This window comes from Protopterus annectens, chromosome 6.part0, assembly GCF_019279795.1.
Source record: "Protopterus annectens isolate FY-2018-M chromosome 6.part0, PAN1.0, whole genome shotgun sequence".
Classification (NCBI taxonomy): Eukaryota; Metazoa; Chordata; order Ceratodontiformes; family Protopteridae; genus Protopterus; species Protopterus annectens.
In genome coordinates, this window is record NC_056737.1 from 497,809,243 (window position 1) to 497,828,145 (window position 18,903).

General features: G+C 37.1%; 1 long non-coding RNA gene across 1 annotated transcript in view; it reads right to left on the reverse strand.

Moving 5' to 3' along the window:
* Positions 1-16,253: 16,253 nt before the first annotated feature.
* LOC122804394 overlaps positions 16,254-18,903 on the reverse strand; it is a 309,360-nt gene continuing 306,710 nt past the window's right edge. The window contains exon 3 of the long non-coding RNA XR_006365218.1: positions 16,254-17,057. This is a non-coding gene — a long non-coding RNA (uncharacterized LOC122804394). The remainder of the gene's footprint in view (positions 17,058-18,903) is intronic.

Below are 18,903 nucleotides of genomic sequence, written 5' to 3' on the forward strand. Positions count from 1 at the left end.
TAAAAGTTAGTCTTTCAAGCTCATAGATACTTTGTTTACAGCTTTTTTGATTCTGAAAATCAGAATCCACCATGTTACGCAATTTCAATGTCCTGGATATTTTCAAAAGGGTTTTCTGCATCTTTTGCGATATATTCCACCACACTACTCGGACCCACAAAGGGCGACTTGCTGGCACTTCCGTTATCCTGTGTGCTGGCCAAATAACCACGATTACGGGTGTTCACATTTTGACTTCCCTCACCGAATGAAAGCGCTAAAAACAACTTGTGGAGTCTCATAATTTGCTGCTGGGTTTAAGCTGACTTCGTTTTTCCAGAGTTACTTGGTTGCAGTGTCTTTCTGTTCAGAGAAAGGAATATGTCCGAACCACCAGGCTAAAAGCTGAATAAACTTTTAATAAAAAGCAGCAATAACAAGTAGACAAGTGCTTTCGGGATATTATCCCTTCATCAGATCACACATTGAGTAAAACCATGATTATTTAAACAATAATGAACCAATCACACATCAATATTGAGGTCTCTGTCCTTTCAAAACTGGTTTGATGGTTTGATAGGAAGCATTCCATTCAAACCTGGACTTCTATCCACCCTAAGCTCAATTATCCATCGTGTTTCATTAAGGTCTGTAAGATTTATTAAGTCTCCACCCCTCCAATTAACGTTTATGATCTGTAGAACCAGAAAGGCAAAAGTGTGTCCTGCATTATCTCTAATATGTTGATAAAAAGCATTATGTGCATTATATGGATGGATAATTGAGCTTAGGGCGGATAGATGCCCAGGTTTGAATGGAATGCTTCCCATCAAACCAGTTTTGAAGGGGCGGAGACCTCAGTATTGATGTGTGATTGGTTCATTATTGTTTAAATAATCATGGTTTTATTCAATGTGCAATCTGATGAAGGGATAATATCCGAAAGGTGCTTATTCACTTGTTATAGGTGGTTTTATTAAAGTTTATTCAGGTTCATAGAATAGACAGGTGAGAGGAGTGGCTTGTACCACACCTGTATTTTGAGTTACAGGATAAATACTTAGGATGAAATTGGCACATTGCAACATTTTAGAAGAACACTTAGGGATGGATAAAAATAAAGTTAGCATTTTAGTGAAATTTTATTGGCCTGTTGTAATGAAAATTATGAGAATTTTATGCAGAATGACCAGAATGTCTAAAGATTGTATCACTTACTGAATTCAGAAATCCACTGATATCTGTTCATATTACTGAGGTCCCATTCATGTAGATATGTAGCTATGAATCCTGTAGGTCCATTAGTAAAATCTAGTAATAGCCACCAACACATTATGAATGACTACTGACTATGCTATAACATTTTCTGTGGCAGTATCATTGTGAAAAGCCAATGCAAAATCAATAGCCAAACAGCTAGTATTAATTCAGTCTAAGGCAATATACTCAAAGAAATACTCACAAGCCAGAGAACAGCATTTATGTCAATGATAATGTACCATGTTTGTCAGTGTTTGAAATAAAGCAATCAAGAACTTCAGTGTACCATTATCAAACTGATGATTTAGTGGAGTACTTTAAGAAAAAAATAAGTATATGCTAAATAAGGCCATAGAACAAACATTAAGAAATAGGATATGTTACTTCCTTAACTCATGACTACTGTAAGAGAAGTACCCCAAGATTCCACAGGATTTCCCAGTTTTTGTTAACACATTGGAGACAGCTACAAGGCTTTCTAGATGTAGCTAGGAATACATGGGAAGAAGGGAAAACCCTATTTAAAAGTTAAATAGCACACTGCATAGACTTACAGAATAGAGCAAAAATTATAATGCCAGTAGCAAAGGAAATATGGAAAGAACACAAGGAAGGATGTAAACCAAGAATGCTGGACTCGAATGTATGGCAGGGTACAAAGTGTTTGTGTTAGTCCCCTGTGCTGAGAAAAAAAAATTCTAACAAGATGACAACAGCTGTTTAAGGTAATAGATAAAAATGAAACAAATGAACTACAGAAATAGACAGATTGGAAATAGAACATTTAGCACATAAATGTGTTAAAACCATGAACAGAGGGTGAAGCTTTTGCAGCCAGTCTGGCAGTTAAGGTAGATTTCAACACTAAGGCACCAAGGAATAATATTCCTACTGCCCAAGTAGATGAGATTTTGGCTAATCCCAGAAACAAGAAGTGAAATAATTTGCCCTGAGAAATATTTTTTTCCCAGAGCTACCTGGTAGATCAAACTTAATGCAACATCAAATTCCAACTGTGCCTGTGAGATGATAAACCTAAAACTCTGTGGGGTACAAGACTCCCAAAGAAAAGAAATAACTGAGAAAGCAAGAAAATTGTTTAAATAGGGTTTCTTAAGCTATACAGATTTGTCATTCATACAATGGCCAGAGAGGATGACTTCATATAAAGTTTAGCTAGGGAAAGGATTCTGCTTATCTTAAATGTGGCCATGGAGTATTTGGGTTAGGAATATGGCTGACATTTTATGTGTTTAACCATGTCCCATGACTCATCCTGCAAAGTATAGAACCAACAGCTCTGTTCTGGAGACAACTGTGGAACAGTGGATATTGATTATGTAGGAAAAATGTTTTCTTCTGTTTTTTTTTTTTTTATGGTTATATACCCATATATTATAAAATCAACATGTTGAACAGCAAGTGACCAAACATAAGTGGCTGTCACTAGTTGATTGTACAACACAGAAAACAAAGTTAAACATTTGTTTTTGCAGAGGCAAGCATCCCCCACCTGCATCCATACATCTCTTGCAAATTTTATACACATACACACATGCGCACACACACACGCGCGCACTCGTGTGTGTGTGTGTGTGTGTGTGTGTGTGTGTGTGTGTGTGTGTGTGTGTGTGTGTGTGTGTGTGTGTGTGTGTGCGTATCAATTCCAAGATGACAATATTGTGGGAAAGGGTAAATTCCCTCATTCCCACTGTACCACAATGTCATACAGAAAAAAGTCAGTTTGTATGATCAGCTTTTTTCAATCAGCTATACCAGCATTTTTCTGTTTGTAGCAGTTAGTACTCTTGACCAGTTGTCAGCAACCTGTTTTTATGCTTTTTCTGATGTAGGTGTAATTGAGTGTAGCTACTGTATGTTTTCATGGATTCAGTGCTGTTTTTGCATTATTTGGTTTTCTTATGCGATCAGTTGTGATTGTTTCGGTACTGTGCCTGTGATGCTGTTTATAGTGGAAGGTGGCATGGGTCTAAGGTCACAGAAGGTACTGCTGCTTAATGCTAGGAGTCTAAACAAGAAACTGCACACACTGGAAGCACTCCTTACGTTGGAAGATGCTATCTGTGCAGTCACCGAATATGGTTCAAAGGCATGGAAAGCACCCTGGCTATGCAGGGCTACAATGTCTTCCATATGTTCAGACCACAAACTGAGTGTGAAAGAACAACTGTAGAAGGTGTATCCATCTTCATTAAGAATAAGTACATCTCGAGACTGCTCAAACAGTATGACTGTCTTAAGCTACTCCATATCCAACTAACTGTAGGTAAAGCCCCCTACCACATCATGGCTAGCTATAGGTCCCACACCATGAGAAAGAAAAAGCATACCGCATACCTGAACTTACTGGAGTCACTTGCCATACAGCCCAACACCTTATTCATTCTTAATTTCAATTATCCTACCATCAACTGGGAATCATACATGACCACAAACATGCTGACTCAGAGGTTTTTGGACTTTGTCAATCCAAATGCTCTGGAATACCTAGTCAGCACACCCACAAGAGGCTCAAATGTCCTGGACATAGTACTCACTAACACGGGAGAGCATTGCACTACACTCCCCCCTGTGTGATGCCCCCCCCCCTGCTGAGATCAGACCATAAATCAATCTTGTTCTATGTAATTATAAGTTGCATAGAATCAGCTGTACCTGACCAGGTACCAGATCTTGCTGAAAAAACAAGCCACTCTGATGGACCCCTAGTATAAGCAGGCTATACAACAAGAAAAGAAACTAATGTCCAAGAACAAAAGGGAACCAGTTCAGCAGAGGAAGAAATCCCTCTCTAGCTTAAACAAATTAGAGATCTTGTCAAGTCCTTCAAAGCTAATTACAAAGCAAAAATAGCTTTCCTCACTAAATATAATCACAAGGCATTCTTTATGTCCGAAATCTAAAAGGGAATACACAGCTATGTACTGAACTGGTTGTGTATGGCACCACCCATACTCAACTGGAGGTAATAGCCAACCTGCTAGCTGACAGATTTAGAGCAAACTTCACCCCTGTCCCCTCCTGTCATCTCCCAAAGTATACCTGCCACCATTTCTCAGCCTATTATTTCAAGACAGCAGGTCATCTCAGCTCTCTCCAAGACCAGATACACAGCATCAATGAGACCAGACAACATCCCAAGTTACCTTTTATACAACTTAAAACATGACCTAGCAGACCCACCTGGATCCCTGTTTAACCACAGTCTGTGAACTGACTATGGAGGACAGCATCAGTGATCTCTCTGCATAAAAGGGACCATCAACTGACCATAGGAATTAAAGACCCATAAGTTTGACTAGCCTCATTTCAACACCATGGAAAGAATCATTATGGACATTATTAACAAGGACATAGTCTCCAAACTCTGGACCCAACTCAGTTCAGATTCATTAAAGATAGATCATGCCTGTTCATAGGATCATAAGATCAAAGGAGGTTACTAGGCTAATAGTCCTAGGTCCCATAAAAGCCTGTCCAATTTCTACCCTTATTTCCATGATCAGCATCTATTGCCGCTGTCCAAGAGGGACACAGGTAGAACCCCCAGGGTGAATTTATGGTTACCCAGCCAATCATTCAGATTGTGTTTAAAGAGGGCCAATGAGGTGTTCTGTTTGACATGAAGTGGGACTCTGTTCCAAACATGTGGTAACCTCTGGGTGACAAATCTGTCCCTCCAGCAAGTTCTATTAATGCCACATATCAGCTTAAGATCATTAGAGTGAGTAACCTGTTTACCATTTGACTTGCAAATATGCAGCATTTCCAATAAAGCAGGGTCAGATATTTCCTTATATGCAAGGCAGAGATCACCTTGGAGTAGCCTGTATGAAACAGAATAACGTCACAGTGATTTCAGATGATCCACATAAGACAGATGCTGAAGATGTTGAATTTTACTTGTAAGGAACCTTTGTGGTTTCTCCAGTTGTTGCATGTGCTTGGAAAGGCACAAACCAAAAAGGGCATTGTACTCAGTTACTGGTCTGCTGAGGGAAGAATACAGGTAGGTTATAATTTCTTTTTTCTGGAGGCAGTGCCCTTACTTATGAGATGAGATATAGAATGCTCTTCTTGCTACTGTGGAGACTGATGATTAAAGGTATTGCTGTCAAACTGTGTGCCCAGGTCTCTCACCACTGAGTGCGTACTTTGAGTGTTACTATAGATGTGGTAGTTAGTACAGAAGGGGACGATAATACATTTTTTGCATTGACTTTAAGCTATGACTTTAGCACCAATCACTTCTTTGTATAAGGCTCTCTTGTAGGATGTCGACATCATTTGGATATTCTATGACCGCTCCCAGTTTGCAGTCATCAGCAAACTTTGTCAGCCACAGACCTTTAGTCTGTGCTTGTACTTTGGAGAAATAGGTTCCAATTAATATAGGTCCCAGGACTGATCCCTGTGGAACACCACAGGTTACAGGTCTGCTGTTGGAGGTGGATTCCCATATTTTGACTATATGTGTTCAATCAGTGAGCCAGTTAGCGACCCATCTAATGATATAAGGGTTAATACCTAGCTGGGTGAGTTTGCCAGTGATGCCTTAGTGTGGGATAGTGTCAAAAGCCTTGGCTAAGTCTAGGTAGGCTGTATGCACAGATTTCCCCTCATCCAGGACTTTGGTGATGTCTCGAAAAAGTCCACCATGTTTAACAGCCATGATCTCCCCTTGACAAATCCAAACTGAGTAGGGTCAGGTGTTTGGAGATCACATATATCTTTATTGATAAGGTCCATGATGATTCACTCCATGATCTTGCAGATAAGGCTAGTCAGGCTAGTGGGTCTATAGTTCCTGGGGTCAGTAGAAGCATGACCTTTGTGCAAGGGAATAACAGTGGCCATTTTCTATTCAGCTGTGACAAAGCCAGTGCATAGACTATGATTGAAAAGAGTACCCAATGGTGTTGCTAATTCTTGTTGGAGCCCATGCAGGAATGGGGTGCTATCAGGTCCCCAGAGATGCTATGTTTTTGGCCTTAGAGAGGGCATTTATGACCTGCTCTTTAGAGATACAAGGTAGGGGACAGGTAGTAGGGATGTCATGGGGTACATGTGGTGGGGACAGTGTAGTGAAGTTTTCACAGAACCTGTCACCCAACAGGTTAGCTATGTCCACAGGTTCAGTATATGTGGTATCATTAACTACCAGTTCAGCACAAATCTGGACCTTTCCTTTTAGGTTACAGATGTAACTAAAGAATGCAGTATGGTTGTCCTTAGTTCAGGAAACTAATCTGGATTCATAGTTTGCTTAGGAGGACTTCACAAGAAGTCTTATTTGCTTGTTTAAGCTGAGGAGGGAGTATTTCTAGTTTAGAGCTTGCTCCCTCTTACTCTTAGACAGCAACTTGCTCTTATTGTAAAGCCTGTTGATGCCAGTTGTCCACCAGGCAGGTTTGCTCTTCCTTAAGGATCTTGTTTTGGTCCTATCAGGTATGGCCAAATCAATGCAGTTATACAGGTGTTAGTATAAAGCATTAGTGTAGAACTCTGCATAGTTGCCAGTTCCATCTGAGGGGGGGAGATGCAGTGAAGCTATTTATAACATCCTGTAAGAGGTTATAATCTGCATTGAAGAAGGTTTTTAGTTTTAGTTGCTGTTGGGGGGGGAGGTCAGCTGTGATAGTTACTTTGAATGAGACTGATTTGTGGTCAGATCGTAGCTGAATTTTCTCAAGATAGTCACCAAGGCCCTGGATGATGGAAAGACAGTGCATACAACCTATATTGACTTAGCCAAGGCATTTGACACAATTTCCCACTTAGGTATTATACAGAAACTTACCTACATTAGTCAAATGGGTAATCAATTGGTTCACCAACAGGACACATACTGTCAAAGTGGGTGACTTCACCTCTAGCAAAACATCAGTCACCAGTGGTGTACCACAGGGTTTTGTGCTGGGCTTTTTACTGTTCAGAATGTATTTCTCAGAAGTCCAGGCAAACTTTGACAGCCTTTGGCTGACCAGGTTTGCTGACGATTGCAAATTGGGAGCAATCATTGAGTCCCCCAACTATGTTAATATGCTGCAGATGGGGTCAATGCAGACAAATGATTGGTGCCAAAGCCACAGATTTAAGCTAAATGCAAAAAAAATGCATTACTATTACCCTTTGGGAAAGCTGACATCCCTGCTAATTACATTATAGGCAGCACCCCCCTAAGTTTAGACACAGTGGTATGAGTTGGGTCCTCAGGTTGATAGCTATCTGAACTTTGACCACCACATATTCACAATAGTACAAAATCCTTCTATGTGGTACATCTTATAAGTAAAGGCATTGTATCTAGATCTAAGGATGTTTTTATTGCATTATACTTAGCCCTCATCAGACCATTAACTGAGTATAATGCTCCCTTTTGCATGTACCTTACCAGACACCTGCAACAATTGGAAAGAACAAAGAGGTTTCTCACAAAGAAATTACAGGGTATGCAAAATAAGTCATGCCAAAAGACTGAAAGCCCTGTTACTGTATTCTGCCTCCTAAAGGTTGTTAAGGGGTAGCCTGTGCCTGGCTTACAGGGCAGTCTCTGACCCAGCTCTGATGTTACTGCTACACATTCGTAAATCAAACTGCAGGAGAGTCACTTGCTCCAGGGATCTTAATCTAGCCTCTGACATGAGCAGGTCATGCTGGAGAGACAGACACTTCTCCCAGATACTACCACTTCTCTGGAACAAGATTCCAGTTTATATGAAAGAGACCCCATTCCTGACAGTCTTTAAATGCAACCTAGATCAATGGATGGGTGACTGCAAATTCAGTCCTGGGGTGATGCCTATGTCCCTTCTGGACAGAGGAAGTTGACATTAACTGCCATAGATCCTTACCTCTGCGAACTTCACTCACCTAACCACAGACAACTCGGGATAAATATGGCTGGGCTTGTAAGGGCTTTAGGGAAGTTAGCCTAGTAATCTTGTATGAATCTATTAGGTATCCTGTACCATCCTCCTCCTCCTCCTATATGTATCTGCTTCCACCTATATGCTGAGGAGAGCTACTGCCACAAGCTTAGGATCAGCAAGCTCACATTTCTGGTTATGGACATTTCAGTGCCATGGAAGCCTCGATTTTCATGGAGACAATCAGCTGACCAGAAGCTACCTCTCATCCCCTGCCCAGTTCTCCTATTGCCTGAGCTACTTGTTGAACTGGGTCATCTAGGTTGTAGTTAGAGCTTTAGTCCTCTGTGCTACAGAGCCTGAGGAGCAACTGTTTTTTGTTTTGTTTTGTTTTGTTTTATCGGTTGCACCTTACAGGTTGTAAAGTGTAGTCAGTTCTTTTGTAGATAAAGGACTGCAACATTTTGCAAGCTTTGCTTGCAAATAATTTAAACCTTAAAATGCAAGATGATGAGTATAATTACTGAAACCTTACTCTGTGTTACTGAACTCCATCAAGTAAACATACATCTGACACAGTAGAGTATAATTACTGAAACCTTACTCTGTGTTACTGAACTCCATCAAGTAAACATACATCGGACACAGTGGAGTATAATTACTGAAACCTTACTCTGTGTTACTGAACTCCATCAAATAAATGCACATATGACACAATGGAGTATAATTACTGAAACCTTGCTCTGTGTTACTGAACTCCATCAAGTAAACATACATCTGACACAATGGAGTATAATTACTGAAACCTTACGATGTGTTATTGAACTCCATCAAGTAAACATACATCGGACACAGTGGAGTATAATTACTGAAACCTTACTCTGTGTTACTGAACTCCATCAAGTAAAATGCATGGCCACATGTAATGACTACCCTGCATTTTATGTGGGTAAGACTATGAATAAACCAAAAAGAAGGATTTGAGGTCATCTTTCTGACATCAGACATAAATGTCAGAGGAACGCCTTATCCAAACACTTATTAGAATACCCCAGGCATTCTGGTTTTAAATGTATCATTCTGGACTGTGTAGAAATGGATGAGCTTAAAGAAGGCATCAGTGGTATGTTGGAGAAAAAAGAATTATACTGGCAGTTGAAATTAAATGCATTCATAAAACCAGGACTTAACTTCTATTGCTGTATTAAGAGTATGTTGAATTTATGTAAGCTGCCACACAATCTGTAAAGTTTTTTTAGGGAATTTTTTGAGGAATATTTTATGTACTAAAATATATATTAAATAATAATAAAAATAATGTGTAGAACATGCATAAATATATATATATGTTTAGTTACTTTAACCTCAATTCTACTTTGATTAAATTTATTGCATCACACCAGGGTTTTTTCATGCTGCTATTACCATGTAGTATTGGTATAATTCCCCCATTTACCATACTGGTGGATGCTCTTGCACACTCATGCACACACCTGTACACTTTTATGCATTACTAATTTACTTCATCCATTGTTTTCTGTATTTTTATGTGGTTTTTCTACTAGTTTTCATTCTATAAACATGTGGCTGTAAATATGAAAACTGTTGTGACAGTTTTTTTTTTTGAAAAGCACATCAGCAGTGGTGCAGCGTAGCATTGTTGCCTCACAGCAAGAGGTTCTCCCGTTCAATTCTCGGCTTGAGTGTGGGGAATGCCTTCTGTGTGGAGCCTGCATGTCCTCCCTGTGTTTGGGTGGGCATTTGAAAGACATGCGTCAATGGGCGTGCCTTCGTTGAAGGTTGAACGTCGAGCTGGCACCTCAGCATTTGTGAAAATCTACTGCCAATCATTAGCGGACCGGAGTTCCGCTGTGGCGACCCCTAACCGGAAAAAGCCAAAAGACAACAACTGACATTTTTTCTGAGCTATTGATAACTTATTTTTTATGCATATTAATACACAAGGATAGATATTTACTAGATATTATTAGACATATTTTTATATGTATAGTGTTCTAGTCTGATAATGTTTATAGTTAGGTAGCTATGTTTTTTTTTTATTTTAGTTTTTGTCACAGACCTGATGAAGGCTTTATTACATTAGTTAGCCGAAAGTGATTTTAGTTAAAAGTCTTTTTATGTATATGTTATGCTTTTCTTAATACCTGATCTTGGAATGTGGGTTGCAGACAGATAGGTAGTGTTTTCCTTAACTAGGATTTAGTTTGATCTGATCAGTAGTAGTGTGCGGGGTGGGTACTTGTTCTAAAATGCACTTTTACGGCCCTGTTTATATTGTTTGTCATGAACAGGCTGGCTTAAAATTAAACAATACATATATTTTCCACACCTACTTCTAAGTATATGAAAGCCGATATGTTTAACATTGTTAAACTATATCTGATTTTTTTGTTACTGAGGATCACTTTTCTGTGACAAATAAAGGCTTATTGCTTTGGAACACTACTTGAGTTTCATGATTTTTGAAAATTATTGTGACTGAGCCCATCAGTGAAGTTTTAAGACCACTAACTTCTCTGTTCTGTATTAATTTTATCTTACTTGTGTACACAGTTTGTGTAAAAAAGTATTTATTTATTTAAGTTTGCTTATTGGATTGTTGAGCTGGTACACTATGCTTTTCAGCTACCTTCCAGGACAAATGCCTAAACAACACATACAAATACATTTATAATTTACATAGCAAGCAAAACAAAATACATAAGCAAATTTGCATTATGAGGAAAGTAATGCATGACGCATTACAATGTGTGTTAGAGTTTAAGTTAACACAATCAGTGCAAGTAATAATTTATTAAGGAAGAAAGAAAGGAAAGATGTAGGTGAATTACAGTTTGTAACAGACATTGTTCAACTTTCTAAGAGGCAAAAGGTATGAATCAATATGAAATTTGTTTTACAAGGCATCCTTAAAGCATGTGCATTTATTTTCATTCTGTAAATGCACCTTCACTTGTTTTTTTTTTTTTTTTTTTTTTTTTTTTTTTTGAAAAGTGAAAAATCCTACAATTCTGAAATATAAACTGGGAGATAATTCCATGAATGACAGTATAATTTAAGGAAACATCTTTCACAAATGGCTAAGGTAAATTTAGATCTAGTCAGCTTGACAGATAAAATTACTTCTTAATGTACAGGATGTCTCACATAGTAATAATTTGCTTGACAGAGGTGGACAGTGCCAATCATTAAGAAGTTTAAGGGCAAAATAGTTGAGCAAGTAGTAAATTCAAGCAGAGATGGCTAGCCTGTTGAATGAACCTTAAGGGTCCTATTAATAGTAGGACACTGGTGCTCCATAGGGCTATCACAATGAATGAACCAAAGGGTCTTATTAATAGTAGAACAGTTGTGCTCTGTAGAGCTATCACGATGAATGAACCTAAGGGCCCTATTAATGGTAGTACCGTGGTACTCTGTAGAGCTATCATGATGAATGAACCTAAGGGCCCTATTAATGGTAGTACCATGGTACTTTGTAGAGCTATCATGATGAATGAAACTAAGGGTCTTATTAATAGTAGAACGGTTGTGCTCTGTAGAGCTATCATGATGAATGAACCTAAGGGCCCTATCAGTAGCAGTACAGTGGTGCTCCATAGGGCTATCATGACAAATCGGCCCAAGGGCCTTATTTTCAGAATATTGAAGAGCAGTGATATTTTGTTCTGAAAGAGGAGAAGCTATAAGTAGAACATATTCCTGCCTAGGTGGTAGAACCTTATTACCAATGGTATGACATGCTTCTGGTGTGAATAGGTTGAGAAATTTATAACCAGTTTAAGGTTTTGAGAACCTTTGTTATAGTGGAGTTGTTATGAAAATGAAAAAAAGAGTGTGTTGTTTACTGTAATGCCCAGATATTTTTGTTGTGTGTTATATGGAAGCAGATATCCTAAAGGATTTTAATTAGATTCTGAAGACTGGGAAGTAATTTACCTGTACCAAAGATCATGACTATAGATTTTGTTGTGTTGACTAAGAATTTGTGGTTAGCATCCTGTTTGACATAAAAATGCATTTTGCAGTGATGTGTAAAGATGTGGGAGAACATTATTCAGTAATGGCATTTCCCAAGGCAGATTACTTGCATGTACTAAAAGAGAAGTAGTCCTAGCACTGATCATGGCGGTAAATCAGCTGTAAATGAACCAGATAAGAATTGGTCATTTTCCGCTGATACTGTACATGTTCTAGTGGATAGTAAGCCACTGATTTGCAAATTAAATAGTTTCTATTTGCATTTTCATCAGAAGGTATGCAAATCATGAATAGTGTTTGTAAAACACCTTTGAAATTTCTGAGAAAAAGAACAAATACATATGCAGCCATCTCAGTGAAACTTTGGTGGACACTAAATTGGAAGGCATTGTTCGATGCCCTGTTTGAATTTGCAGAGTGATGCTGACATTTGACTATGTTGATTCTACTGTCACTCACCAATTAACTACTAGAACATTGATACAGAGCCTTTTCACCGGCAGGTCTCCAATAAATGTCAGTCCTGTAGATAACAGTACTATGAAAGTCCATGAAAGTCTCAGTTAAAACACAACTTTAATTCCAACAAAGAAACAAAATTAGCACTTTTCTCATAAGCTTTCAAGGTTTCTGAAATAAGTAGACACACAGAAGTCTTTTTAAACCTTGGAGAAAAGATACATTCTAATATGATAATGCAACAATTAGTCCCTTAAAGATATAAAATGTTTAAAAATATATTATTTGTTCAGAGTAATATTCTTATAATAAATGTTTCATGTCAAGCTCATTATAAAGTTCCTTAGGTTGTAGTAAGTACAGAGCCACAATCTATTGTGTTTCAGTATATAACAATAACTATTGCATAAATGTAATTTTACTTCATAATAAACATTAATCTCCCATGGTTAGAACCATGCTGTAACTTTAACATGTTGTGCAAACAGACTTGCTTTATTACAATGCCATCTGTTTATGACATCATTCTCTATGAACACGAAATAAATTATTAATATTTTGTTTAAAAATTGGTCCCTAATTTCTGAGGATATCCACACCTGTAGTAAACTGGGTGGCCCTTTGCGTATAACATATTGACGAGGACAGAATTTGAAAAACATTCTAGAAATTCAAAATGAAACATCCAAAAGGTACTTTGGGATGAACAAATGTGGTAGATGCCATCAATGCCAGTATATTAAGGTTGGCAATAAGTTTACTATCAGAGATAAGGGGTACATAGTGAGAGGGAAATATAACTGTGAATCTAAAGGGGTCGTGTATGTTACATTATGCCAGCAATGTCAGTCATTTTACAAAGGTAAAATGGAAAGGTAATTGAAACAAAGAATCTATGAGCACCAATACAATATAAGCAAAAAGGTAACTACAAATGCTCTAGCTAAGCACAGTATAGAAACCCCCACACATAAATTTTTGTTCACTATTATCCATCAGGTAAGACACAATGTCCGGGAGGGGGGGGGTCCTTGGGAACTGAAGCTAGAAGAGAATGAATTATTGTGGCAGATTCGTACATATGCCCACATTCCCCCAGGTCTCAATGAGTATGCTTCAATTAAATGTATTCTAAAGGTAAAAGCATTAGATAGGTGAGAAATACATAGGCATATGGAGTTTTTAACTCATAAGATTTGGATTTATTTAAGTGTAATATAAGTTGGCTGCATTTAATTGTTTTTGATATATAGTAGTAATATTTCTTTCAGATGTATTCATTTGAGATGTTTTCCAGTTTTTAATAGGGCAGGGTCTTTAGAAAAGGTTTTTTAAAATGATCTTTCATTGTTTATCATGTATTTTTACTGCCTTCCTTTTTATTTGCATGTATATATCTTTAAATATTTATTACTTAACTATTTAATTGATTGATTAATGAATGTATCAAAAGTAAGAGATGTCTGAAGAAGTCTAAGCATTATTTTAGACGAAAGCGCTAACATTAAAGTCTTGGGAATATCTACAGCTGTTTCGTTTTTTGTTTTTACTAGTTTGTTACAGTTTTTGGTCATATCTCTTTAATATGTTTGAAGATCTTTATCCTGAACTGCCTGTACATCTGCCCTACATAATATTTCAGACAAGAGCACCTCAAGCAACACATCACCCCTGCCCTGATAGTATTCTGACATAAACTGTGTTGCTCTGTTTATGCATTGAAATACAAGTTACACCATTGCAATACTGCCCTGCTAATGAATGGAAGAGGAAAGGTTGATGACACTTGAGAATGTTTTGCCATGCTGTCTTCAAGGCAAGATCAGTGAATGTGGACTGAAATGTTAGAGAATTGATGTTGCTATTGTGGATACCATGGGTGTTGAAATTTCGGACTGCTGTTTATTACAATTCTTTCAGTTCATGTTATAGTCAAGCAAACTGTTGCAAAACTCCAGAGACTTTTTTACACATTGTGGCTTGTTTCCAAGTCATTATATCCTTTGTGTATGGTGTGGTGATAGAATCAAACTGCAAATTTATTCTCATAAGTAGTCCTATGATTAAAATGAATGTAGTTCAAGAGGAAATCCCATTGTCTTATTAATTCACTACAAAGTGAACCAAAATGGGTCATCCCATTCAACTTTAAACTTGCGTGACAGAAAATCAGCGTTATGGATAATCCCATTGTCATGTGAAAGCAATGAGGTTTTTCTTAGGAGATTTCTACTACCACCTCGTTAAAGAGTAATTTACTGAATGTAGCCTTCCAGGTGTAGTTGTAAATAACAGGAAATGTGGTAAAACTGGCTTTATGATCTGTCCACTACCAGATCACTGTCTACTTAAGTATTTTTTTCCAGTTAAAAATTAGAAATTCATGCAGTATTAGGTTAATTCTACCAACTGTATAATATCTTGTCTGATGGCCTTTGACTTTAGCTTCTCTAGTTTAGGATGTTAGTTATTTCAAGACTCTTCTAGACTGACATTGTGGGACATAAACAGATTCAGTGGATCTGTTATCACCTGTTTACATTCACCTGAGGCTTCATTGGATCACATTTGAAATGCTACCATCAAAGATTGGATGGTCTCAGGAGACCAGGGCTAAGGCTGTTATCATGTTGAAGAACAGCATGTCTCTATAAGAACAATTAGTGAAAAAATATTATACATTTAGTCAATCTGCTATCCCATATAAATGGTCAAGAGTGCTGTCAAGTGTGATCACAAGCTCACATAATGACAGTTCCAGTTATTTTTCAGGATCAGTAGGCTATATAATTCTTTATGCCTGATGATCTGCAAAATACTGGTTGTAGACCACTGTGAGCATATACTTTAGTTACTTGTGAACAATGTCTTTTCAGTTAAAAACCCACTTCACTCTGCTAGTTTTGGAAGCTTTTGCAATGGGCAATCACAAGATGAAGTCCCATAAGATGCATTCTGCAAGACTATGAAACTGATCTCCAGAATCCATCACACTTACTGTGACTTGGGTTCTAGACTAATGAGGCGAACTCTATCTTTAAAGAATGCTTCAGTTCACTTTGTTTTTCCAGATAGTCTAACCATTGACCATTGCATGAATGCTTCCTTCTGCTTAAAAAAAAAAAAAAACTTTAATGACTTCCATACAAATCAGGACCAGCTGACATTGTGGGAGTCTAGAAACTTTTAAATGGAACCAAGACACAGTGTTTGAAGCAGATGTTTGTAATTCTAAGTCTAAGTTGTCAGTGTTCCTAGATGGCCTTCAGGATGTAACTCTGTGATACTGAACTTATGACCTTATAAACTTATCTCAAAATTCCCCATATTATAGGACTGAGGCAAATAAAATATGAGAAGGCCAAGACATTTAGTTGGATAGAATCTAATGTCTGACTATGCTATGTATCACTTATGTACCATCTCATTTTACAGCAGGTAAGTAAAATACAAGTTGCCTTGCAGTTTAGTGCAGTGAATCAAGGTTACAAACTGCTAATGTATTTCTCCATATAGTCCTCAATTTAATTCCCGGTCTCCATTTGTCTTTTGTTTTAATCAAATATTTTTATTGAAGCAAAAGATGATAATTTTAACAATAATATGAACATTATGGATACAATTTTCAAACATAAAAAAAACAAAAAAGACACACTACGGCTATATACACTATTTACAGAGGCCCAAAACTGATAAAATATAAAACAATAGCAAAAAGTTTGCAAAATAAACATCAGATAATTCAGAAAGAGTTACGGTCTATACAAAATGTTCTGGTGAGAAAATAAACCTTTATCCAAGGATTATTAACAAAATTTCTTGGATTTATTCTCACTTCTTTCGTCTTGGTTTCTCTGGAAATCACTTCTTCAAGGATGGTCAGACAATCGTCCATAGTTGGAAAGGTGGTGGACTTCCATTTTCTTGTTATACATTTTCTAACAATCACTAGTATTGTCCATAAGAAGTATGAGGTGGTATTGCTCATTACAAAACCTTCATTTACATTAAAGAATGTTATTGATTTAGAGAACAATTATCTGTAAATAATTCTTTAAAAAAACTTCAATATTATTTCATTTGTATTCTAAATTACTCTGACCATGCCTTGTTGACCAAACAGTATTCCTAAACTGACAAAGAAATGAGTCTCAACCCAGCTGAATGACTTGGATAATAAAATGAATGGACTGATAGATAGATAGATAGATAGATAGATAGATAGATAGATAGATAGATAGAGAGACAGATAGTCAGATAACTATAACCAGATAACAGATAAGCAGATGAGACTGTGTGGTTGAAATTCAATTTCATGTTCAGATGTTTGATCTTAGCTATTGTTTTGGATTATGTAATATTCTGTGAGGTTGTTAGGAGTCTCTCTTTTTGTTTTTAAGCTTTGAGCGTTACTTCCTTGATTTATGACCTGAGTTACAGTGGACTTCTTCAAATATGTGCTCCAGTCTGAAAGTAAAACAAATGTAAAACATGATTGTTATAGCAAAATAATAATTACAAAACATAAAATATAAAAATATAAAATGATATAAAATATGGCATACAAGAAATACACCTGTGATGATTAGGATATGGAAAGAATAGAAAGTGCTTACAAAAATATTCCATCAAAGAGGATAAACAGTATAGGATAATGTAATGCATTCAAAGACAATTGGAATAATTTTATGAATGCAATCAAAATATGAAGTTGTGGGTTATGTATCATGCAAAAGTAGAGGGCAGGCAAAATAATTTTAAAACCATAGTTTTAAAAAAAATAGTTAAGAGAAGACTTAAATGGTATAAAAATAAAACTATGGTAATGATGACATATTACATGCAATGTATGTATGTATGCCTTTAAATGAATGGTATAAACTGAGTCCAAATAAGGTAAAATATGCTTTGTCCTGTGTTGTCCTATACTGCACCACAAACTTTGTACTGAGAAATTACATGCTATGTAAGGATACTATCCATTTGCCATTTTGAACTCTAATTTATCCAATTCAATGTTGCAGACAGCCAGTGCCTGGTAAACAACAGGCATATGGTAAGACTGATATAGCAGTCACCTGTAGGACACATATACATTTTACATGTACTACACACTCACCTAGGACAATTTTAAAACTAGCAGTTTATCTACCCACACTTCTTTGGGATATGGAAGGAAACCACACTCATTGGCAAAAAAACCCATCACTAGTAGAGGATAATTAATCTCAGTACAGAAGGCACAACAACTAAGAACTGAACTGGGAGACTATCACTAGGTATTAACATTAATAGATGTGCTTCCCATATGGGGTTGTAGGGAGGCTTTCCTCCCTGCAACAAATGTTTTTGCTTGATGTTTGCTTTAGTTTTGCATGTGCCAAACCTGTTGCTCAGCACATGTGTAGTAGCATGTCGACATTTGAAATGTCGATGCTTTCTGGTCAGCGTTGTAAACATCAGTGTTCAGGTCATTCAATGAAAATCAGTAAAAATGACTTCATCAAGTTTTTGGAAACTTGAAATTCATATGGTTCAGACTATATGATCAAGTTTATGAAAATTCAAAATGAAAAAAAAAACAAATCTGCATTTTTGCAGGGACAAGCCCCCCTGCACCCCAACACCACCTGCAAATTATATATACCTACTCTGAGATCATATTATAGTAGGGAAAAGGGTAAATTCCCCTATGTAGATCACGGTACAGAGGGTTTGGAGAATTTATCCTTTTCTCCACTACAGTGCAATTTCAGAGTTAGTACATAAAATGTAGATTTGTTTGTTTTTATTTTGAGTTTTTGAAAGCTCGGTCATATGATCTGGGCCATATGAATTTCAAATATATTTTGCATGGGGCAAATCCCCTCTGCACCCCCCCAGCACACACACACACACACATTATATATATATATATATATATATATATATATATATATATATATATATATATATATATATATATATAAAATGTGTGTGTGTGTGTGTGTGTGTGTGTGTGTGTGTGTGTGTGTGTGTGTGCATGTTTGAGTAGTATATTTTGGGAGGTGGGCTACAACTGGAATATGTAGACAAAAACAATACAGAAATGGGGAATACATGCAATATTCCACACAGGTAGTGACTGGAGTGAAGGGCTGAATCCCAGACCATTGAACTGTGGAGCAGAGACCTTACCACTAAATTACCTTTCCTGGATAAAACAACATGAAGAGAAATAGATGGGGGACAGCGTCTGCACTGCCTCACTAGTTACTTCCCTTACTTATGACACTATATGTCATACTTTTCAATCATGCATCATTGCAGTCTC